The following is a 25,574-nucleotide window of genomic DNA, read 5'->3' on the forward strand; positions in this document are numbered from 1 at the left end:
TTGTCTTGTCGTTCTATATCTTGTCCCTGACCTGCACAAGGGTAAGGCCTACTATCACTGAGGCCTGTAGACCTAGTAAGTGAACCGCCAATGGCCAGAGGTATTAATCTTACCCTAGCATATAGGTCATTCTCTACAGTGGTTGGAACGTTGCTACATGCACCTACGCTACTTAAATCGTATCCCTAGTTTGGTTGCCATAAATCACTGCCAATAAGTAATATCAGAGTATTTTTTCAGTGTCTTGTGATCTGAGATAACCAGACTACGTCCTATATGATTATGTTGGCGTTACCTGATTTTTGGGGAGTAAAAAGAAGAGTTGTTACCAGACTGCAGCAGTTAAATCCTGTATTGCAACATCCTTGAAAACGGATGCACCCCTTCTCTGTGGTGGACATGGGCTGCTGAGTGAATATTGAGTACACCTCTCCCTCCACCCCATCTGTTCACTCTGGGCAGTCTGCACTCGAGCCCTGAAGCTCCTTCTTCCAAAACTGACCTGTCGGCCATCTGCTAGCACACACTACACGTCCATACGATCGGAGGAATGAACCAGGGTGTGACGAACACACACAGAGTTCCTTGAGAGTTCCTCAAAGTAGAAGACGTCACTGAGCCACAGATAGCTGTGGTGGGGCCTGTGTGACTAGCGAGTGCTCGCAGAGCCCATAGGAGGTGCCTGTAGAGTGGTCAGTATTGGGGGCCTTAATAATGCTTGATGGAACGCATTATGAGGGCAGGTGCTGACCTTTAGAACATCGATGTGGATGGTCAGAGGTTGGGGTTGTCTGTCAGACTACTGATTGAGTAATCAGTAATAACTGATACTGTCATTTTGAGGTATCGCTATGGGCAATGTTAAGTTTTACAGTACTTCAATGTTCACACACTGTCAGATTTCTGAAGCTGTATTGTCAATAGCATTTAATATCTGCCAGCATGAAACGTTTGCAGATCTGGTCTTACAAACTTTGAGGAGAATCTGTTGAGAGAACACGCTTTTAATGCATTCATATTATTATTTTTTTCCGTTAATTGTATAGCCGATTAAATCTGTCTTACAAGACAGGTGTTCCGTTTGTAATGTCAATGGCATTACAGTACATGTATACCCCCCCTCGGGTCATGTGTGGTACGTAATGGAAAAATCTCAGTCACTAAATCAACTTTCCCTCACATCTTCGTTGACTGCTATGCTCTCGATCTAAAATGTTTTCGTGAAGACATTAAAAAAATCAGAAATACAAACAGGTAAGGACACATGATATTATTGCCGATGGGCGGTCGTAGTTTAATATTTGTAAAACCGTTTTTTAAATAACCAATAAATGACCAACCGTAAGTCCATGTAAAAAAGTTGCGTTTTGAAAGTAAGGCTCATGAACTTTGCAATTGTTTAAGTTGACATTTGTATATCCTCAAGAACGCTATGCACTATGTTGAAAAACTGGGAAGTTTCACACATTTTCATTGGCCTAATTGGCCTTTTTTTGTTTACATTGTGAGAAACAAATGACGAAAGGGAATCCTAAAATTAAGGCTATGTGTTAGCGTTGAAGAAATTGAAGCAACTGTTAGGCTGTGATGAGATTCCTTTTGACCGGTTGTGATCAAACCCGATGCCATGTCAAATTGATTAGGATGACGTGCAGTCCTTGGAACTGTGTGGTGACATACTGTAGCGGTAACATGGTTTTCGTCACGTTACTGATCTCTCTTACTCAGATGCGGGATCACTGGATCAGTGCGCTTGCTTGCTCTGTCCACTCTCCTGAAACTTCGGGCACAGGTAGGACACAAACACATTACAAATACCCAGTTATGTGTAGATGAGGGCGGATGTACTCACTGCCTATTAATGTGGCACTGGCGTTTTTAATCGCTGTCATATGCCAGATAACGTAAAAACGTTTTGAGGTCGCCAATATGGCAATTCACTGTACTAAACGACGAGATTTCAGAATGTCATTTTTAACATAGCCGTACTATAGCAATACTGTTCCCATTAGTCATTTTTGCATGGTATATCTTTTCTCTGACGAAAATGTTATATGTGCACGCCTCGAGCCCAGCAACATGTAGACGATGCGCAACAGCTAACTGTGCCCTTAAGAAAACTGAAGAGATGCTTCATCCAAATTAATGTAGGCTATATGGACATTAGATCTGGGAATTTATCAAACCCATCAGATCCTTAGCTTTCGAATTGGCTACTCTCTATGGAGTCATTATCAGTAGAATGATTGGAAACCCTTAATGAACTTCGCTGTTAGGCTACTTGATTTGGCTTGCTTGTGTGTTAGGGTGAGTCTCGACATGTTATGCAAAAGCTGCAGAAAATCAAAGGTTGGTAAGTCCTCATTTAATTAGGTAAGTAAACATGGATTGGTGATAGTAAACAAGTCATTATTTACATGTGTTGTATATGTTCATGTGAGTCCTGTTTGGTATGCCTATACTATAGACCAGTTTATACTGTAGGCATTTAGTTCTGAAATCTTGCTTGAGAAACACAACCAGACTGGATCACTTGGGGTGTATTAGAACTCAAAAACCCATAAGTTTCTAACAGTTATGTAATTCACACATGAAGTAATAGCTTACTGTAATTAGCTATGGGCCAGTGGAGAGGTGTTGAGAGGTTTGTAAGGTCCAAATGAGTCACTTAGTTTTTCTATTGGTTCGTCTAGTATAAAAGAATGAAGTTGATATCTATTGTAAACAAGGACAGGCTATTGGACGTTTAATCTTGTGTTGAAGTGGGACCAGTACACTTGAGTTTTGCACATGACTTCTACAGTGTATGATGACAGCTGATATGCCTCTGAGAGAGAACTGTTTGTTGAACATTCCTTTTTTTTTTTTTTTTAAGGATATGCGTTGTGATGCTTTGAAATCAACAAAAAGGTTTAACCAAGACCTCTCCCCAACCACCCTCCGTCACCTCGCTTTTTCAGTGGCTTTTAAACAATAGCACTCAGTTGGGCGAGCGGCTTGGTCACCACAGCAACTTGGTTCTTATTCGACCTAATTCTTCCTGAAGCCATAATTTAATCGGCTAACCAATTTGTTAGTTGCCTTCTGTTAACTGCTTCGATAGAAGTTCCTCTATGCCAGTTTTGTGAATAGATTGTTGTCTTGATGCATTGGAATTATTATCATTCAAAATGATCTTTCATAATATTAGAGTAGGTCATGCATTCACTTGTCTAACTTTGAGCTGGATAGCTCAGGAAACAGTGGTCCATTCCTAATTTGAGTTGTGTAGGGGTCTTAACTCAATCTTGATTCAACTAAAAAATAACTTTGAACCTGTCCTGTGAGTGACCTTGACACAAGATGCCTCGTACAGATTCTTAGAGGTACAGTCAGATTCCAGGAAAGTAAGTGTGACCTGAAACAGTATCTTGGATGTCCTAGTCTCATCGTGTTCAGGTATTATTTTGTCGCTGTCGCCTGTTTCCAAGGCTCTTTATCAATATGCATGAACTGCTGGGTCCAAATCAATAATGTAGGCATGTGGCTCTAGGAACTGTGGTTTGTAAACACAGTATCATTTTGGATGAGTCTAAAATACCAGGATTAACTTCATTTTTGGCACGAGCTCTGACATCGGATTGTATATTCAGTATTAGGTTGATACTATTATACTATTAGTTGGCAGGCTTTTGTGTAGCAGCTGGAACCTCTAGACATGGGCATTGTTTGTGGCACACTTTTCCACTGCCTCCAGTGCCACCAAGGTGACATATTTCTTCTCACACTCTATGCTGAGTTTCATTAAGTGTTCTTGATTGATGAGACAGAAGCCAAATGTGTCTTCTGCAGCAGAGGCAGGATGAGATGCCTTTTTTGCGTTCACTTTAGTGAAGTAAACTATTTGATGTTAAATAGTGAATCATGTTCATACATTTGAATAGAATTAGTTTTTTTTTTGCATTTTTCCCTCACCTTATGCCATCATCGGCCACATTTGGTTATTGGCTCCGTGAATTCTCACAGCTAGCAGGGCTTTATTGTCTGACGTGTAAAGAATTGATTTTCTTTCAGTTTGGAGAAAGATGAAAAGATTCACGTTTCTCATAATTACGTCAGTGCAGTCAAATGATCTTTCTTCTGTCTAAAACGATATAGTCGCTTTCAATCTACTGAGTAGAGGAGCTGTAGTTTCATTGCGTCAAAGGAACAGTATCTATAAGGGAAGAGCAATCATGTAAATTTGACATCCTATAGAGTCGAGAATAATTACTGTCCTACACACTGTGGTTAGTGAAGTAAACCTAATTACCTGTTCTGAAACAAGAAGATTTGTCACATGAAATGGATTCCCCCTTCTGAATAGATTGCATACTGCCGACCCTCACTTCATTAGATCTGCACATATATGATTGTCTCAGCGTGAGATTCTATATTTAATCCCATCAATGTCAGGCAAATGACATGGTTGGAACCAGAATGACAGCTCCTTATGTTCCTCGACAACAGTGGAGGTGTTCAGGTGAGCACACCTGAGGCAGGGGCTGGGGAGATATACTGGTCAGCATGTCTCACAGAGATAATAGCATACGCTTGCGGTGAGGGTTCAGTTATTCTTTGTCATATTCTGACCTCTGGACCCTATCGTCAATCCACTCTTCGTTGTCTTCGTTTACATTTTCTTGAGTTTGTGTCTTCTGTGCGTACCGCATCACTCCTTCTAAGAGGAAAGTAGACAGCCAGGTCTCCAGTCGGTAGATTAATCTGTTTATCAACAAAAGAAATCCACAAACCATGCCCCAAAATAGAGAACAAACATGTTTCTTCTCAGGGAGAAAGACCTTTGTGAGTGGGATGGCAAGACTCAACGGTTATTTCATTGAAAGGATCAAGCATATGGACAACACGTGATGGATAGGTGATCAGGGAGAAGTCATCATTTATCAGCTAGGGTACAGCTGTTGCATTCTGGGTTATGTAAGACAGCTGTCCATCACAGGTCTTTCCAGCTTGAGATGAATGTCAGTTGCAGGAAATGGGAAGTGTCATCTTCAAGGCATCGCCTCTGATGTCATGACCTTGGTGCTGACCAATCTTATCGTCAGCAGCACGTCCCTGAGAGGTAGTGAACTGCTCTGTCACAGACCACAGACCGCAGTCGCCACTTTTTTATAAATTGTTCTGGAGACTGTTCTGGTTCTCTGCTAATTTCAGTTTCCACAGGCACCTTCTTATACAAGTTCAGTACAAACTTCGAAATGATCAATGTAAAGACATATAGCAAATATGCTTATTTCCGTTTGTTTGTATTTAGTTTATTTTTTATTTTTTACTAAGACATAAGGATAAGGATAAGCCTATCAAACATATCTCCTTGATTAATCTATAGTAGTAAGTATAGTAGACTGTATAGTAGACAGTCAAAGGTTAGGGACCTTTCCAGAAGGTTTTACATAGGTCGATACATACACACTGTATGCCATCAATATGTTTATTGTCCACTTTAATCAGCTTCCACAAGCCTACACACAGGGCTTTAAATATGAATGTAAAAAGGGGTGGGGCAGTGCGAATACCCCATCAAGCAGACTTTTCCCCCTCTCTTGTCGAAACTCAAAGGGGAGTGGGGGGGGGGGGGGGGTGGTGGTGGAGATGGGTTGTTGGTAGAAGGTGCTATGGTCCTCAGGGATTTCAGTAGGGGGCAGTGTTCTCCTGCAGCCCAGTGTTGGCTGTCATCAGGCTGGGCAGCCAAGGCTGCAGCCCCAGCTTGCCCTGGCACTACCAAGGTTGGTGTCCTGTTTACCTCTCCTGTCCAGTTGCTTGGTTTTCATCATTGGTCAGGACGTTTTTGGATTTCATCTGAATCCAAATCGGTCTATCCATTATTGGGTATATATGTCGGGGGATTTGGTAAAGGATACTTTGGCCATGTTGAAGTAAAAAAACAAAAGCTAAGCATCGTGTGTCACCCTGGACATAGTTTATTTGTACACGCATGATAACCTGAACCGACCAATCACAAACATGGTCAATTTAGGATGCTGTTCATCCCGATGTATAGACTGGATTTTCGTCTCACACATGCTAATGTTTGTGGAGCGTAGGAGCAGAGGAGCAGCTCACACTGAATCAATGTGATGGCTAAAAATAGTGGCTGATCATTTACAGCACGGTTCACTTCCCTGCCCTCTTCTCATTAAGAGGGGTCACAATATCGGATCGGTCGTTTGTTAATGGGTACATCCCATCAATGCTACGCCTGTCGACGAAAAGTGCTGACATTCTCTCGCTTAACACGTGTGATAGCGGGTGATAACGCCAGGCCACTGACGCTCAAACCGTCGAGCGAGGCTGCAAACATCTCGCGCCTCTCCCGGAAGCTCCTCACTACCTGGCGGTTCTGTACGGGCGCCCTGCGGTCATCCAAGGCTCGCGCGTCTCTCCCTTCCCTCTGTTGGTTTTTCCAGAGAAAAAGAGAGAGTGTGTGGAACTTAGGAGAGATCCTTGTGGGCTGTAGTGGACAGATCAAGGAGACGGGCACCCTCTCCCGGGGTTCTCCTTGCTCACGTGATGTCACGGCGAATTAGCGTGTGTGCGCTGATGCCGCAGCGATGCGGCTTTGGGGACCAATTACCAGCCCCCTGGAACGCTATATCTGAATACAGCCATGAACTCACTGTACACAGCTCTGAGCTGCTCTAGGTTGACAAATTGCACCATAAAACATTGTTTGTGCTCGGTGGTGTGCTTGTGAAAGACCCTCCTGGCATTTTACGGGCTATTACAGATATATGTTTGGACATGTAACTATTAAGGATGTGGCCCAGGCTGACCAATGTTTGCTGTATTTGGGCCTCATTATGACTGTGCTTTGTCAACCAGAAGCAAGTTATGTAGTCACGGTACTGTACCTCGGTTCTTTCACATTCTTTCCTACTATACTGTAAGTATGCATGTCTTACATGCCACAATAATAAAACGTCATCTATTACATCAACAGACAACTACAAATGTGGCTGAATATGTGGTAAATGTGCCCCATCGAAACACGTCGGATGGGCTAACCAGCATATGGTGGCAGCTATGAATAGAAGTGTTTGAGGGTGCTGTCTATTTAAAGTCGCCTCCTGTGGAAGATGTCCAACTCCAACTCAAAGGGCATGAGGGCATGGGAAGTCCTTCGCTACAGTTGGCTTCACATATCTTCCCCGCTAAGACATGAACCAGTGTCTGTGTTCTCATTCGACAACCTTTACCACAAACACACTTTTCTTTGCCACAAAGCATTGTCCTTTCATGCTGTAATAATTTGAGAGAATATGAATCCAACTCTAAAAGCGCTTTGCTTAATATTGTTGGTAGGGGTTATCACTTTTTGTCACGTTCGTCTGCTATCTTTTTAGGCTCAAGCCTCAACATTGTCTTGTATACAATCTGCTTGGGTGGTGTAATGGCTTTTGAGCACAGATTATTCTGAAATGTGTGGGGATAAAGGGATTTGCCTCGACTGAATGCACCTGGGAATACTGGCCCCTACAGGCACATTTACTAATACATACCCTATTACCATTGGTTACTATAGAGATGGAGTTCACCCACACAGACAGACCATAATTCTATCCTCAACGTTTTGCCACATCTTGTTACTTTTAGTCGGTAAAAACCAGGAAGTGCCGACCCGTCAGCGTCAGGCCCCAGGGTCCGTCTCTTCCTGCTGCGGTCACCTTGACGACAGCGCCGGGGATGAGGATTGGAGCCCACGCTCCACAGCTGTTCCCCTCTGACCTTGTGCGATCTCACGGCCCCTCCTGCCCGCCTGCTCCGCGTGCTGTAGGTATGTGGCTCAGCTAGCCCAGCCCCTGGTCCTCCCATCCCCTCACAGAGCCCCGGGCCCCAACCGCACGGCCGCCGCTGCTGCTGCTGCTCTTTCAGCCCTCAGAATGAACATTCTCATGACAAACGCATTATTGTCTGTGTGGAAAAGCTGCCAGACCTGGCCTGGTTGCTGCTGACTATTTTTAGCTGGGGCCACCACCGCTACCGACCACCGCAGGGATATTTGGATACGTTTTTGGTGGCTGGGAATCTCAAAGGCTTCATAGTAAGTAACTCCATCAGCATCCGTGTTTGTTTGTTTTTTTGTTGGTAAGAACTACAAGGTGTTGTAGTTACTTTTCGGGTTCTACCCAGAGCAGTGCTGTTGACATGCTGCTTGGTTTAAAACATGTTGAATCTGTGGTGCTGTAAATGTTTGTCTGGCATGTTGCTCTGCGAGGTTTATTTCGGATAATACATGTTTTTAGTTGTTTCAAAGGGATTTGACCCGATAAAGATAGAATGGCTCATTCTCTAGTCCCAGGGATGCCAGTTAACTTCTGTAAACAGTAGTAGTCACTGTGAAATCTAAGAACGTGTAATCTATTATTATTATACCTAAAAGTAACACACCATTCTAAAAATGTAATTCCCCGTGTTCCCAAACATGATTTGTTCAGTAGTAGCATAAAGAGCAATAAGGATGGTAGTGTTTCCCTTATTTGACAGGGGGACTGAAGCACATGGAAACTTTCAAAGTAAGCTCATCCCTAAACATGGAAAGTAGATGTGCTAACTGGAATACTGTGATGGTGAGAACATCTGGAGGAACAAACACACTGCCAAACCCAGAAACATGAAGGGTCTCAAAACTCTCCTGGGGAAAGTTGAATCACAAGGCTAAATAAAGCTACTGTGTACCTAGGACTTCCTTTACTCAATATGGACATAAGCACAGTGCTTTGGGTTACAGGTCTCCTTGAATTGTCATAGTCAAATTAGATTTTTGGGTTACTGCAGTCTGTATAGCATAACTTTTATACCTGAATCAGTATTGGAATGTGATCTACTCACCTCTGTCTGTCTCTGTCTCTATTGCTTTCTCTCCCTCTCTATCTCTCTCTGTTTATCTCTTTATCTCTTTATCTCTCTCTCACACACACACGCGCGCACACACACACACACACACTGAAGGCCGTGAGGGATGAGTGTAGGAGTGTAGGAGCCCATACTGGAGCTGGAGAGTGATGGGTCTTGGGTGAGCCAGTCCCATACCCACCGGTGACCCGACAGTGTAGCCTCCATGACACCAATTATCCCGAAGAAGAAGCTGCTTCAGAGATTCAAGCTCTCATTCTTCACGGCTTGGCGAAAAGGAGCTTAACAAAGCACCTTCACCTCGGGCTCAGAGGTGGCCAGGTGGAAGATTTCAGTTGTCAGTGTTCCTGAAGGCACCCCAGGGCCTGGATGGTGGATGTGTGCATGTAGGTGTGGATCCTTTGTCTTTGTGATCAGTTTGTTTTACATTCTCGACTGTAAACAGGGAAGTAAGTGTGGCATGCGTCATATACAGTGACCGCTCACATTTGATTTATTATTTACATTTCTTGACAATTGTCCTGTTTATTGAAGGGGTCAGTTACAGCTGAAGTTGTACAGTTGAAATACAGAAATACAGCTGACCATGTAAAATGTGTCAGTGTAACATGGGAGTGCAGGACAACTGTCCAGTTATGTGAGCGCTGACTGTGTGCTCCAGCCTAGTTTGCCTTCATGGCCTGAGGCATGCTTCAAATTGCATTCATCTGCATTCAACTGCCTTTGGCCTTGCATGCATTCAGTATAGATAAACTCAATGGGCCAGTAAAACGCCTGCACCTCGGTGGCTAACGAGTCCAACTGGCCCTGCGCTGGCTGCTGTAGGGTTCATGTGAACATCACTAAAACACAAATCTTTCGTCAAATCTTTAAAGAAATATGTAAACGCTAGTAAAAGCCTCTGTACTATTTATAGGACGTCTGGGTGGCCTTTATTTGAATGAGGAGAATTGATCCAAGGTTTTGGTACACAGCACTGTAGTTGGGGCGGCCAAAGTGTTACATTTCCCCATACGTTATGTTTTCATGCAGCCACTGTCTTAAATCTCGCATCACCCCAACAGTGTTGAAAATCATGGAAAATCCCATCTAGGTGTTTCTTACACTTAAAGCAATGGAAAATACTGGCTGGCCAAGTGGAAATAGCCCCTGAGAATAAATAACTTGATAATGCAAATGGCAGACTCAACGAACAGCTCAGAGAGCCATTAAAGTGCCTTGCTAGATATTATCAATGAAACCATGCAGACAGAACAGGCCCACCGAGGAGCTACCTGTGCTGTAGCCTTAACAGAGGCTCTGCTTCCCAAAATAGACAGTAGCAGTGGCCCACTAAGCGGGGTTACTCAGTTCAATTAGACAGCATAGTTAATTGGCTCTTTATAATGATTACGACGAGGAGGAAAGAGGTGCCCAGGGGAAATGGCTCAATACTGAGCATGAAATAGCTTCAGAGTTCCCATGGGAGCCACCGGGTGTCCTTTTTTTGTTTTTTGGCATTCGGCGTTCACAGTTTATTCATGCCGTTTCAAATGCCGGCTAAAGGACAGTCGTTTTCCTTTGACATTTCTCAGTTTGCTCTACGAGAGGAATTTGGTCAAAGCGAGTTTGACCGATCTACCTTCTTGTAGGTGGTTTTGTGTGTCTTCAAATAGTATTGCGGTACTTGACTGCAGTTATTCTTACATTTACATTTAGTCATTTAGCAAACGCTCTTATCCAGAGCGACTTACAGTGACTACAGGGACATTCCCCCGAGGCAAGCAGGGTGAAGTGCCTTGCCCAAGGACACAACGTCAGTTTGCATGACCGGGAATCGAACTGGCAACCTTCGGATTACTAGCCCGATTCCCTCACCGCTCAGCCACCTGACTCCGCTCAGCCACCTGACTCCCAATTCTTATGAATTGTTGTCTAGTATCGTTTGGCACCTTTGCTTTTCTTGTGAGTTATTGCAGACAGGTGCTCACAAGAAAACCGACAAGCTAGCTACCATTGATACCCTCTGATATAAGACAGTTGCCTTTTTATAGTGGTACTTTTACAGTTCATCTGAAACATGACATCTTGTTGACATACACAGTCAGAGTACGGTTGTTTTTTTAGACAGCTGAAGAAGAATGAGTCAAGTGTCCTTCTGATAATAGCTGGAGGACCAAACTGTTGTGTCCAAGTCTCCAGACTGGATGACTCAACACTGTGCAAACATGCAAACAACTTATACTGTAGATACATCATTTCTCAACGATGAGTTTGTTTGGGGCACCTTGGGGGCTCACTGATTAAGAGCTGGTACCACATACGTACTGTAGGCCTTTCTGCAGGGCTCCGGATTTGATTCCAGCCCGGGCCGTTTCCTGCATGTCCTCCACTCTTATCTCTTCCCTACATTTCCTGTTACTTTACACCGGCTTTATCCAAATAAAGCAGAAAGGCCCTCAAAATATAAAAACGAAACCAAAAACTGTTCAATTTGTGCACAGTACTCCTGACTTAAATGATCCTTCAAAAAAAAAGGTGATGTACCTTATCTTTACGTTCGAATGCCTAGTTCTCCCTTGTTTCTTTCAGGGACTTTGCAGGATGAGTTAAAGGACCTCTCTCTCTCCAGACCTTGAATCATTGAGTACAACAGAGAGGTAAGATTTACCTTAAATTGGTCTTTGATATCAATGTGTATAAATGATGGTAAGGTCTACAGGGACACTGAGATAGGGGAAAGCCTTGGTCATGGGAGGGGGGGGGAGATATATCACTTTTTGCTCGGCGCAGTTGTGGATATGGATCGCAGCCCAGCTTTTTTATGAGCTGTTTGTTCAACCCTGGTGGGATGGGGGGCTATTACTTACTTATCCAATCTGCCATCAACGCCGCCCGCAACAGAGAACAATACTGAGGCAGCACTTTGACTGTTTCTGGTCGTCCACCGCGCTCCGTTTGGAGAACCGAGGAGTCCACACTCCCTCAGACACGAGGTGTTTGCTGGAGAGACACAAGAGGCCGTGGGGTTTAGTGATGCCGCTGTTTGATGTGGAAATTTCGAAAGGCAACCAATCCAAAGTTGTTATATGCCTGCGCTGAGAATAATGTACTTTCTACATCAAAGGTTTATTAGTTAACATACATACGCATGAAAAACGTGCTTCCCCAGCTCCTTAGAAACTTGTACTGTATAAAGACCTTCCTTGCCAACCATTTTGGAACAATTGGCTCTATGACTGTTAATTATGAGCAGAAGGAGTTGACAGCATAAAGTGCAGTATTCCTACTGTATATACTGTGTCATGTTCTCATATGACTCACAAAGGATGCGTTACCGTTAACCCGGTCTTAAATGCACATAATTTGTGTCATAGATGTAGCATAAAGTGCAGTATTCCTACTGTATATACTGTGTCATGTTCTCATATGACTCACAAAGGATGCGTTACCGTTAACCCGGTCTTAAATGCACATAATTTGGCTTATATATAGCCCCTGTGAACATTTTAGAATTCTGTCATGAAAGGGAATAAAAGTATATTTAGCTGCACCAAATTGGTGATGTAAAAGACGCCACGCGATGAGGGCACAGCACCTTTAAATATTTCAGTTCGCCTCGGCAAGCACCTTACGCATAGAACTAGACGAGTCCAATCATTTCGTATTTTCTGAAGCAATGAGATATAGCGTTTCTTATCGTGTTCTGAAAGACATACTTAGTCATCATGTTATGTTGAACATCCTTTTATGCCAAGGAATTCGGATTAAAGAGCATTCGTTTTCATTTTTAATGACTCACATCCTCACTAGCCAATTCTCCAGTAGGTATTTAACTGGGTCAGGGACACTGGACCCTTCTTACTGCATAATTCCATCACCGTACAAGTTAGCGCTCGGTTTCTCTGCTAATGTAGGTCAAACAAAGTCATATCAAAAGAAGGCACAGAGCAACCACAGGGTTACTGGAAATGGGAAATCTTTCCGGGAAGATAGATTAAATCGGATGGTTAAACAAAGTCAATAAAAAAAACTCATTGAATATACCTTTAATGTTATTATAAAGTGTTATTTAGTTGATTTAAGAGCATTTTACAGTTAACATAAATGTAAAACAATGCAGTCATTGCCTAGCAATTCCCTGCAAAATCTCCTGTTTATTACTGTGTTGTATTCCGGCTAATGTTTATTGTTAGCATCACTCTAATTTTATCATCATCGATTTATCATATGCTAATGACTGCATTGCACAAGCTGCGTGCTGTTGCATCATCAGACCATTTTCACTCTCCGATCCAATCCGTATTCCTTCGACGGATACGCTGCTGCACTGCATCAGCACAAGCCAGCTGTGAACTGTTCCAATGATCACCAAGCAACAGTCTTTCCTCTCCTCCCACCTTGAAGAAGAACCAAAAAAAAGGAAAAGAGCCGGCCAGCGTTGACCCAGTCCTCGGTGGAGTCTCACCTCCTTAAACACATCCCGACGCTAGAGGCCCCTGCTGCCTCGCATAGGCAGCCCTGCACCGTGGGAGTGGATGGCGTTCGAGTGACCTTGAAGGGAGGCAGGCGGGCTCAGACGGAGACTCGGGCTCTGCAGCTCCCAGCTAGCTAGCTAGCGGCCTGCCTGCCTGCGCTGCCTCCGTGCCCGCGCGTGTGTGTGTGTCAGCGCCGGCCGGTGTTGATTGCGCAGTGAAGCTCAACCGTCCCTGGTTAGCATGCAGTCCAGTCAGTCAGGAAGAGCCGACCAGAGACGCCCGGGGCCACCCGGCTCCCTCTAATCACATGCTTCGTTGTCACCTCAGCGGGCCCTGCCTCCACCCCTGCTCGCCTCCCCTTTTCCCCCCTCCTCCTCTCCACCTCCTCTCCTCCTCCCACCAGCTCATCACTCTTCACTCTCTTTCCCCTTTTGTTGCACCTTTGTTTTCGATCCTTCTCCCGCTACCCCTCTCCCATCCCCTTTTCCCCCTTCTCTCCTTGCCTCTCAGCGCCTCTTTTCCTCCCCTTGGCTCCTGATCCCGTCTCCCTGGTGGGGCCGGGACCCAGGGGAGTAGCCTCCACAGTGGCAGTAGAAGGAGCAGAGACCCCCTGGCAGGGTACAGGAGGAGCAACACTCTGCTCCACCCTGCCCTATCATGACGGAGGATGAAACTCTGTCACTTTCACATCTCCATAATCCTCCCTGGTAAAAGAACCCCCCCCCACCTCAGTTACCATTGCTAAGGACTAACTGGTATGTGACTAAGATGCTGTTGTTTAGATACATGGGTTTCATTTAAGATCGCCTAAGTTTTATACGGTTTCGTTGTGACCTGTCACTCTGCCAAGCAAAGCTTACAAATATGCAGGACATACTCTTCCTCTGTCCATTTGGAGATAGATATTATGCCAGGAAAATTGGATTGGTTTAATGGATTGGTCCTCTCGTCTGGTTCCTCAAAGACTGTGTCCTTGACCTTGATCGGGTCCTTGAAGGCCTGCATTCCTGCACAGCTTAGCTGGGCTAATATTAGACTCCAGGGTTGGCTACCCCCAGTGATTGCTGCTAATTAGACACTGTACGTGTTGCCAATATGTGGGTAAAATAGTCAACCATCATGGCGAATAATATAAGGGGTTTATAGACATTAAGATGTTTGGGAAGAAAAGCTGTTGTTTTGACAGCGTGTACGGTAAGACACTTGCCGTTGCGGAGCAGACTCCCCAAATAACAATGACTGTAGGCTTAATCCAGCGATGCAGCAGGTTTCAATCCAGTATATTACTGGTGACATGACTTCAAACATCAAATAAAAGGGAAATCAGAAACTGAGCAAAACAATGGGAATGACTTGTTTAGAAATGAGTAATGCCGATTCAGGAATGTTAATGCTGGGCTTATGGACACAACTGCATTATGTAGGTTAAGAGCAGTGTGAATGTGACCTAGCAGCAGTGTGGCTTTGCCTTGCTAGCTACAATCATCATTCATACTGCCTTGCGGATCTGTTGCATAGCAACTGGAACTTTTTGAGAGGAGGAAATCTTTCACCAGAGGAATGTGTCAAACCCAGTCTCTAGCAGGGATGAAAATGCCCTGAACTGAGCTTCTGTAGTGGGACAGTAGATCAACCCTGTTCAGATGATCCAGGATATAGATTTGGTTCTCTCAGCATGACAAGATATGAGGTGTTAGATTGAAAACATACCTCATTTCATGCCGTCGGTCATTTTGTCCGCTCATTTTGTTGCAGCGACGTGTTGCGTAGCAATAAACACCCCCGCATTGTTTATCACCGCGGGGGCGTCTGGGGTGAGGGGAGACATGCTAATGACCTCCGTGGTGTTGATTCAGCAGTGTCTTCTACAGAGGCCAGATGATATAATCAAGTTATCTCCGTGCCCTCTGCAGGTGTGTGACACTGCAGCCAGACCGGTCCAGAACTGCTCCTTCCTGCCTCCTCCTGTTAGGGTGTTTCCACCCTAACCCCTCCCCACTTCCTGTCTGTGGGACGGCCGCTCTCCGTCAACACGGGAAACTCGACTTCAACTCTCACAGCCCCCCTGTTCGTGATGTTTTCTCCACTGCCATGTTAACTTTGTTAGGTTTTAACGATCCTCCTGGTAGTTCATTGAACCGCACGGAGGGACGGTGCGTTGTGTTATTATAAGCGGCTCATCTGCGTTCCCCGCTCTGTTCCCTGGGAGGAACACGGTTCCCTCCAGTGCTGTGGTTACCCAGACCTTTGCCCTCCCGCTGTTTCCCTAGTCAGTCAGTTACCAAGGAAGTGGCACACCGGACGTCACGGAACGCTTCTTACTAAAACCTCTGGTTTCTCATTCGTCATCTCTGCTTTTGTTTTCTTAGGTTTACCTGATAGATCCCGTGTATTAGTTAGTGGTGTAACAGAACCGAGTACATGTCTAATCCGGAATGGAAATAGTATCGCGCAACCTTTCAGAGGTGAACACTGTAAAACAGTTATAGAGCGCTAACCGCTTGGAAATGACGTCCCCATGTCAAACCTCTGATGCTGGATTCCGCCTGGTAACCCAAACCTGTGCTTCTGAGCCGCCTGGGTCTGCCTACCGCTACCTCTGAAAAGCCACCTGTTTATCTCCCTGCTTCGCTGTCAAAGTGCTGAATGTTACTTTTGGCATTGTTTTGGGGGAATAATAATGAGGTTTTTAACACGTTTAGATGGAATACCAGGAGCCTCAGCCTGGGAGCTGTCGCATCGTCCTCACTTCCTGTTGGGCCGTGCGTGCAGCCGGAGCCTCAAAATAGAGGTGTATATTAGCACCGAAGGCACCATGCTATAGGGCTTCTGGAAAGAGAGGCTGGGCTGTGTGTGTGCGTGTGTGTGTGTGTGGGGTGGGGGGTGGGGGGGGTATTTCGCTGTATCGTGAAACCCCAGTGGTGAGCCTCCCTAAGCACAGGGCACTAGAACAGGCGGTACATTGTCAGTTCCGTGTGACAGTTGTTTTAGAGATTCTCCGAAAGCAGGCGTGTGAAATCCCCGTCACCACCACCATGGATACGGTGCCTTCTTGGTCTCCAGAGAGAAGGTGCTGCTGTTGCAAACAGCACTGGAGAAACATCTGTGGATCATTAAAAAACAACCTGTCCTTTTTACAGCCGATGATACACTGTGTTCTACATGGCTGATAAATCTAAGTGTTTTTGATGGTAATACATTTAACGAGGCCCATACAATTTACAGCACAGTGGAGCTGTTAGGAAGTGGACCAGAGTTGTACTCTGGTTTACCTCTGTGTGTGTTCGGGAGTGCAATGTGTTCAAGTTAGTTTTCTCCGTGTGACTTTTTTCTGACCCGACTTGAACTGTGACATGATTAGGGTTCCTAATGTTCCAGTGTGGAACGTCAGTGCTTTTGGCTGCCAAGCTGTTCTGGTAAAGCAGCTCAACTGGTGGCTGCATTTTGATCGTTGCAAATTACAGCCTTTGGTTCACGAGGGAAACTCACTGTAGCACCAAGGAGCTATGGAGAGCTGGGAAAGTACAGCGTGACAAAGCAGTCGCTCCGACGCAGGGTTACAACAGGTTGCCTCAGTTCAAGTGGAACAAAACAGCCCTTTCAGACATGTTGTCTTAGGACATATGTGGTCCATGGCAAGTTTGTTTAGCTACTGTACAGTACAGTATGTAGACCTGTTGTATTTTTGCACACCATACTTGTCTATAACATACAGAAAGTTCTACACGAATCTGGGGTAGGTTAATGCAGGTTGACCTAGCCTCAAATGGCCAGAGCTTAGGACAGGACTCTCAGAACTTTAGACACGTCTTCGACCTTCTTTACTTTCTGTCATGTCATACATTCTTCTTCCAATGCCGAGACATTCTTATATAAAAGTGTCATTCTGTGGTTTTGTATATATTACCTCTGCACTCCTAAACTGTGTTCTGTGTCTTTGAAACCGCATCTTAGTTTTCAGAACAGCGGTAAGGACGTATTTATGTCGAGTGTTATAGAGCCATAATGACATCCTGTGAGAGCCACTAGCTGAGAGGTCAGGTTGGGTATCTGTACCCTTCCTATCTGTACCGTCCCCAAACTCCGTACTCTTAAAATCAGTGATCAATATGTGTCTGTGCTTGTATTTGACTATGTAGACAAAGACGGACCCAGAATGGAGATTAGGAATATGGGCTCGTAGGCGTTAAAGAGGGCCAGTGGAACGCTGCGGAAAATATGTTGACACGTGTCATTCTTTGGAAGGGAATGCACGAGCACCGCCATTTTTTAGCAACAACTTTCTGCTGGAGCCTTCAAGGATCGGACTGAAAGAAATGTGTTCGACGGGAGGCCAGTGCATGTCGATGCTCTGGTGACGCCGGTTCCGACAAAACCGGTGAACAATGTGGAACTCGATCGAACATCTCGATATGTAATCACGTCGCGTTTCCTTCGCGTAAGTTGCAGACGTTATCCGAAGGGTGTGAGAGCAAGCAGGTGCGATTGTTAGAGATTCCAAAACCCATGTTGTGTTCACGTGTCTCTGTCTCTGTGACATGCATGCTGTCCCCCGCTCGGCCAGGGAACTCGATTGTCTCCTGACATACGCTGAAGGAAATTAAATATATATATATATATATATATATATATATTTGTCTGGGCCTCAATTTCCATACACTGTGGCATGTCTCTCGGACCATGCTAAGTACAGTATCTCTCTGTTCTCAGGTGGACATGCCAACCGGTAGCTAATCCCCACTTTTCTTACTAGGGCCCTCATTGTAGGACTGTCATTGTTGTGGCCAGCAGACAGGGGGTCACAGACAAGTCCTAGTCCTTCCCAAACAGAGTTGGTTTTCAAACTCGTCTGACAGTTCCCAGTGGGGAAGCTGATGAAGTGGCAGAGTTGGTTTCCTCTGTGGCGTGAGCCTGCAGATGCCCGCAAGGTCATCGGGCTTTTGCAGGGAGAGTTCTTGTACCCTCTCCCCTCCCCTCCCCTCCCTTCCTATCCCCTCCTCCCCTCCCTTGTTCTCCCCTCCTCTCCCCTCCTCCCCTCCCTTCCTCTCCCCTCCTCTCCTCTCCTCTCCTCCCCTCTCCCCTCCTCCCCTCCCTTCCTCTCCCCTCCTCTCCTCCCCTCTCCTCTCCTCTCCTCTCCTCTCCTCTCCTCTCCTCCCCTCTCCCCTCCTCCCCTCCCTTCCTCTCCCCTCCTCTCCTCCCCTCTCCTCTCCTCTCCTCCTCTCCTCTCCTATCCTATCCTATCCCATCCCCTCCCCTCCCCTCCCCTCCCCTCCTCCCCTCCCTTCCTCTCCCCTCCTCTCCTCTCCCCTCCCGTCCTCCCCCCTCCCCTCCTCTCCCCTCTCCCCTCCTCTCCTCTCCCCTCCCGTCCTCCCCCCTCCCCTCCTCTCCCCTCTCCTCTCCTCCCCTCTCGCACTCTTGAGGAGTTGTACAACCTGCAATGTTGTGTGATGTTTTCAGTTCAATACTCTATCGTGCCTCGATATATAAAATACACCGTGCGAATAAGATAATTGGTTGAAAAATGGCATTGCCTGTACATTTTCATTTGGTTGACTTGTTTATATTGTTGCTGTAAGGTTTGTGTTTTTCACTGGTCAGCAAAAGTGGGGATTAGTGTCCATAGAGCACAGTCAGTTACCTAATTCTGTGGGACAAAAAAGCCAATACTGTCCTTTCTATGATTTACTTGCCCCTGGTTGAATCTTAATAAAGCCCCCTTGTCGCAGAAGGATTGTTTGTGAAGAAGTTATTAAGAAAACCTAGAGTCCACCGAAAGAGCTCCGTTCTCTTCATAAACCTTTAATGATCTTTGTGGAGCAATGTTATTTCTGTGTGAAAAATGCAACAATCGTCAGATTCTTGCCTAGCAGTAGAAGTGTATAAAAAAAATATTCTCTTGCAGTGCCTGAGTGCCCAGTCAACTAATTCAGAGAAAAGTGAAGCAGCAACCATGTCGTAGTTTTGAATTTGTTAAAACATCCTGTTTATTCAAAAGATATTGGGGCATGATCCATGTTAACTTATAAACTCAGCCATTTCCTCAGAGTATGTCATTCCAAATGGAATTTTCCCTGTGATTGAGTACATTAACCATTGACAATACGGAAGGCCATGGAGGACATGTGGGAGTTACTTCAGAGTGATGGAATGACTGGTTATGGATTATTGGCAGGCTAGATAATGGAGCTGACAGGCTAGCCGCAGTCGGCTCTCCCAGAGCAGAAACGAGGACACACAGACTGACCACAGGAATAATAGCAAGTAAGTTCTTTACTGTCTCTCCTCCAATGTTAGTGCATGCGCTAATGCATATAATGGTTCCATAATTACATCACGGCAGTCTACAGATGTTCATTTGCCGATTATTTGCACTTTATGTAATGTGCGTTTGCTTTACGTACAGCATGCGCCGAACGTGATAAGCTTAATGTGCACGAAACCATTTCAACCTTTGACTATTTACGCCAGTATTATCTGATGCGTGTTTCAATGAGAGTCGAACATACAGTAGGGAGGTCCTGTGTGAGGGCAACAGGATGTGCAAGCTTCAGATGCCCTGCTTCACGACAGGAAAGATGCGTTTGATGAATACCGCGACGACGAGGTGGAGGGGTGACCTGTCGAGGGGAGCGGCCTCGGGAGATTCATGCTCCCTGCTTTAGAAGCACAGTTGCTAACCTTCCAACCAAGGTTATTGTCTGTCAGGGTGCCTCTGAAGTTTACTTTTTTGGGGCAAGATAAACGAGGACTGTATAAATGATTCCACTTTCTTTGTCGATTCCGTGACTTGAATAACCCCCTAGGAATTAGACTGCTTTTGTTCATTTGTGTAAGAGACCGAGGGAAGTGCAATGTGAAGTGTAAATACATCCAACCATGGCTGCAGGTCTCTCAAGTCAGATTCATAAGGCTGAACAAGAGAAGGTTTTTACTCGTTGAAGCCCAAAAAAGCCTGGAGTTGACAGGTTTCTTGCTGCACTTTGCCCCAGAATGAGAATAATGCTTCTGGCACAACAAAGTCCTCACCTGGGGTAGCAGCGAATGAATTTGCCTGGTGTGTAGAAAGAAGGCTAATCCACGAGTATCTAGGAAAGGAGAGGAATGGAGAGTAATGGTTTGAGACAGCCTCTGCTGCAACTCATTGAATGGCGCAGGCTGATAAGGTTTTACAGGCTTCTACGTGGGAGTATCAATACTGTGTGGCAACTCAAAGAATTAGCACACATCCCAGGAGCTAGGCAATTAGTAGGACTGAACTGGGAAAACAACAATGTCCTTTGATGCCAGATGCTGACATATCATTATGTAATCAGTCCTTTACAGTCATATCTACTTTTTTTTTTTTTATATATCATTTTTTTTTACACAAACATCTTCCTGTTTTAGCCTTTACCAATCAAACCGATTGATAACACTGTCTTCAGACAGTCAGACTTTCTGTATTTCCACATCTAGCAATAAGACACGTACAATTGTGTGGAGCACTGGTTGAAGAAAACACACTCGTGTTAGTCAGTCAAACTAGCGTGACACTCATTGGCAGGCCGTGAGGATCATTTTCCATCTCTTCTTTCTAAATCACCTATAATCAATAATTTCCTATCTGGTCTTTCCAGGAGAGTCAGCTTTTAACTCGGTCTCAGCGTTTAACCACGGGGCAGGATCATTCTTCGGAAACGAATGTTCCAATCTTATAACCTGCGAAAACGTTTCCGTTCGACCGATGACCCCACGTCCTCCCGATACAGGAGCTAATGTCCCACACATTCACATCAACGCAGCGAGTCGTTACGCGGGCCTTTCCATAAACAAAACTCTCTAATCAGAGCATCCAAGGCTCCCAGTACACGTACCGTATAACGTCCCCCCTCCACACGGCCCCACACGGCCCCGCAGAGGGACAGTCGGAGTGGGTTGTGCGAACTGAGCGCGGGCCGGGGAGACGCCCATTAAGACTGTGGTGGTTTATGGCCGTCCTTGGGCGGGTGGGCGTGGCCGTACGTCACTCAGGGGGAACGTCCTTGGGTTTGACGCGACGTAGCGGCAGCCTCCCAGAGCGGACGCCGCCCTCACTCCCGGGGACACAAGCCAAGTGTCAAGGACCCGCTGAGAACACGACTCGGGATTGAAATCGCCGTCACATCCATCCGTCGTCAAACGAGTCACGCGCCCAGCTCCGAGGACCATCGGCACGTACCGAAGGGGTTTCAATACCGGAAAGGTCTAGAATTTGGTCCAAACAGACTGCATGTGAGGATGCATTTTTGTTTCGTATCCCATGAGTTATTTGGATTATTGGTTATTTTCCCAGGCGGGGGTATCCGTCAAGAGTGTGATTCAGTTCAGCTGATGTCGTGATCTGTGTCAGCTAAAGGGAGCTGTGGTGAATTATGATGACAAATGCTTAATGCAGCCAAAGTGATGACAGGAAGTGACCCTCAGAGAGAAAGGCTGCAGACCTCTGGGAATCCATCCAATTAACTAAAACAGGACCAGTTTCTTTTTATTACACAATGCACTCTGGGAATGTGTTTCAGGTTTCCTCAATTAATAATGTTAATGGTTATTGGCTCAGAGGTAGTGACCATGCTGTGACACTGGGCACGATTGGTCGGTTATCCCCGACCTATAAATGCGGGGCTGTGCTGTGTGTTATACCATTCCCAATGAGTGAAATTGATATTTTATGCTAACCCAGCCATCACTGGTTTTAATCAGAGGCGGCAGAAGGACATTCTGCGCTGCGAGAACTTCCCCTGAGCATCATGCTAATGCTGCTAATGGCTTTCATGACTGAATGTCATTTAATTAGCAAGGGTGGTATAAATCAAATACTTTCTGGGAGGTGAGCATGCGCTCACAAACACTCACACGGGCACACACATACACACATACACACAGGCACACAGGCATGGATAAACACAAGTATGCACACACACTCACTCACACGCACACACACACACACACACACACACACACACACACACACACACACACACACACACACACACACACACACACACACACACACACACACACACAAACAGAGAAGACAGGAAGCAATAAAGCATTGGCTAGTGACACAAATCTAGTTTGTCTGTCTTAATGAAGAGCTTAGTTGTAAGCCCCCCACACACAACACACCCAGGAATGGGTGCTGCATGTGTTTTCACACTCACTCAAATAAGTTGCGCTACCCCCTGTCTGACAGTATCATTTTGATGTTCAGATCCAGTGTTTTGGTGTGCGTGCGCATATGTTTTGTGTGTTGGGCTATCCTCTGGGGGAAGGGGGGGCGGGGTGGGGGGGGGGGGGGGCGTGATGGCATGTGGTCACGCCTGGAGATGAGCTTGTCAGCGGACTCTGTCAAGCAGTTGACTCTGGGGATGAGTCATATATCAGTGAATAGAGAGGTTGGCTGGGTGAGGGGTGGGGGTGAGGGGCCGTAAGAAGGAGGAGGTACGGATGGATGGGGAGAGGGGAGGGTGGGGTTGTGTGGTGGGTGCTGATGAATGTGGCGGGGACACAGAAGAAGAGGAAGGGCCGAAGGTGGAGACGTCGTCATCCGGCAGATAGAGCTGCCGGTGGGAGTTACTGCCTCCGGGATTGATGTGGTGTGTGTGTCTGGATGTATGTGCGTGTGTGCATGTGTGTGTATGTGTGTGTGTCCTGCTGCAGTCCTCTCCTGTCCCTCTCACTGCCAGTCAGCAGGGAGCTGTTAGAGCCACTAACACCCTCCTCCCCTCTCCTCCCCTCTCCTCTCCTCTCTCCTCTCCTCTCCTCTCTTGTCCTCTCCTCTCCTCTCTTCCCGTCCCCTCTCCTCCCCTCTGCTCTCCTGTCCTCCCCTCTCCTCCCCTCTCCTACGCTCTCTTCCCCTCCCCTCCCCTCTCCTCCCCTCTCCTCCTCTCTCCCCTCCCCTCGTCAAACCCCGCTCCACCCAACCCCCGTTACTGACGTGTGGTCAGCTTGTTGACGCACCTCTAGAGACACAATGGCTGTGGATTCAAGCAGTGAAGAGCCATAAGAGCACACCGCTTTGAAAAACCTTACATATCGATTTGGTGCATATGATGGCTGTGTGATGCTTGGTGTTGCTAATGGTTGTAAAAGTTAGTCAGGAGTTAGTACCTTATTTTGGTGCACTGCAGCCCTGAGCCCCGTGGATGCATTGTTATTCAGAGACTGCCTCAGAACCCCATCACTGCTTAAGATCTCTCTCTCTCTCTCTCTCTCTCTCTCTCTCTCTCTCTCTCTCTCTCTCTCTCTCTCTCTCTCTCTTCCTCTCTCCCTCTTCTTATCTCCTCCTCTCTCTTCCTCTCTCCCCTTTCTGTATCGCCTCATCTTTGCCTTCACTTCTTTCCATCCATCTCGTCTCCTCCCTCGCGCGTCCTGTGGCACAGCCTTTACAGTGCCACAAACCCCTCTGACTCATCTAGGCTGTACACAACAAACACCTACTTTCAGACCAGTAGAGAAACGACCCTAAGGCGACCTTGGAGTAACAATCTGCCACTCTGCGCGCGCGTATGTGTGTGTGTGTGTGCAGTATCTGTATCTGTACCTGTGTGTGTGTGTGTGTGTGTGTGTGTGTAGGTGAGGGATCGGCAATGCGTCTGGCCATCTCAGTTGTTTTGATGAAGCTGTGTGGATGTTTGTAGTCCTGCTTCACTAGCTTTCACCCAGGCAGTCCTGTTTGACACCATTTCGTTGTTCTGACTGAGAAATGACATATCACTCCACAGAGAATGTTGTCGTGGCTCGTCAGATATGGGTCCGGAGGAGACAAGCAGCCATGTGATACGCACGCACACACACACACACACACACAGACACATATACGGTGTGTCTTTTGCGTTGAACGTTGTCTACGGTACGTGGCGTATACATGCGTGTGTGCATGTTAGGAAGTTAGTAAGCACGTTCGTAGAAGACAGGTTGAATCTATCCTGACGATGTGCGTGTCCTTGAAAACCCCCGTATCTCCTCTGCGTCCTTCCCTCAGTCCCTCCCTCCCTCCTTCTTCCTCCCCCTCCCTCTTTTCCTTTCTGTCCTTCCCTCCCATTCTCTCCCTCCCTCTCAAATAAGGTGGCATGTTCTTGCCGGTGCTCCTGCTCTGGCAACCTGCACCCTCGGGAAGGGTTGTCACACAGAGAGAGAGAGAGAGAGAGAGAGAGAGAGAGAGAGAGAGAGAGAGAGAGAGAGAGAGAGAGAGAGAGAGAGAGAGAGAGAGAGAGAGAGAGAGAGAGAGAGAGAGAGAGAGAGAGAGAGAGAGAGAGAGAGAGTGAGAGAGAGAGAGAGAGAGGGAAAGAGGGGTGGAAGAGAGAGACGGAGGAAGCAAAAGAGCAAGCAACAGCGAGGAAGCAACAGAGAGAGAGAGAGAAGGCAAGGGAGAGAGGAAGGAAGCGAGCGAGCAACAGGGAGCAAGAGAGAGAGAGAGAGAGAGAGAGAGAGAGAGAGAGAGAGAGAGATCACCTATGTGATCCCTCTCTCGTGGTAGCAGGCAGCCGTAGCCCCCTCCTCCTCCTCCTGCTTCATCCCTCCATCTCAAGCTCCGTCTGTCTAGTTGGTGAGCAGCCTTTCTCTGCTCTGCAGCACTGCTCTCTCTCTCACACACACACACACATACACACACGCGCGCGCTCTCTCTCTCTCCTCTCACACACACACACCCCCCGCTGCCTCCTGACATGGTACAGGCTGTGCAGCAGATCCTGTAGCGTGGCTTATCAAGGCTCCACAGATACACTGGAGTGATTACATCCCAGCTCTGTAATAGAAATCATATTTGGGAGGATTTTTTGTCCAGGTGATACTGTCTCAGTGCCGCCAAGTAAGTAACCGCTTTGCGTTATCTCCTTGCATGGGATTTCCTATCCAACCCAAATATTGTTTGACTGCTATTCTTTACGGGCTTTGCAGAGGGCTGGGAGATGGGGGGGGGACTGTAGAGCCTGTGCTGTGCGCGGTGTGCCATAAGCCGCTGTTTGCCGGTACGCTGGCGAGGAGCATGGCGTGTTGCCGGTGGTGGTGGGGGCCAGAGAAATCCGGTGAGGAATGTGTTCTGTTGTGGCGGCTTGTTGCTTTCGCCGGTCGGGGAGGTGCGTTAGGTTTCAGCTCCCCAGCCCTGTGCCGTTGCCGTCTCTCTCTCTCTCTCTCTCTCTCTCTCTCTCTCTCTCTCTCTCTCTCTCTGCCACTCTAAAAATAATTCTCCTGCGGTCGGAGGAC

At 46.5% G+C, this 25,574-nt stretch overlaps 1 protein-coding gene across 5 annotated transcripts in view; it reads left to right on the forward strand.

Moving 5' to 3' along the window:
• The first annotated feature begins 11,497 nt into the window (after positions 1-11,497).
• The window catches only part of atp2b2 (ATPase plasma membrane Ca2+ transporting 2), a 70,489-nt gene continuing 56,412 nt past the window's right edge, over positions 11,498-25,574 (forward strand). For 4 of the 5 annotated variants that reach the window (XM_067246872.1, XM_067246865.1, XM_067246857.1 and 1 more), the window contains exon 1: positions 25,114-25,179. The gene's annotated coding sequence lies outside the window, so the exon portion shown is untranslated. Of the gene's footprint in view, positions 11,532-25,113; positions 25,180-25,574 lie in introns of those variants that run through there. The other variant, XM_067246840.1, reaches the window with a different exon arrangement.

This window comes from Osmerus mordax, chromosome 1 (genome assembly GCF_038355195.1).
Source record: "Osmerus mordax isolate fOsmMor3 chromosome 1, fOsmMor3.pri, whole genome shotgun sequence".
Classification (NCBI taxonomy): domain Eukaryota; kingdom Metazoa; phylum Chordata; class Actinopteri; order Osmeriformes; family Osmeridae; genus Osmerus; species Osmerus mordax.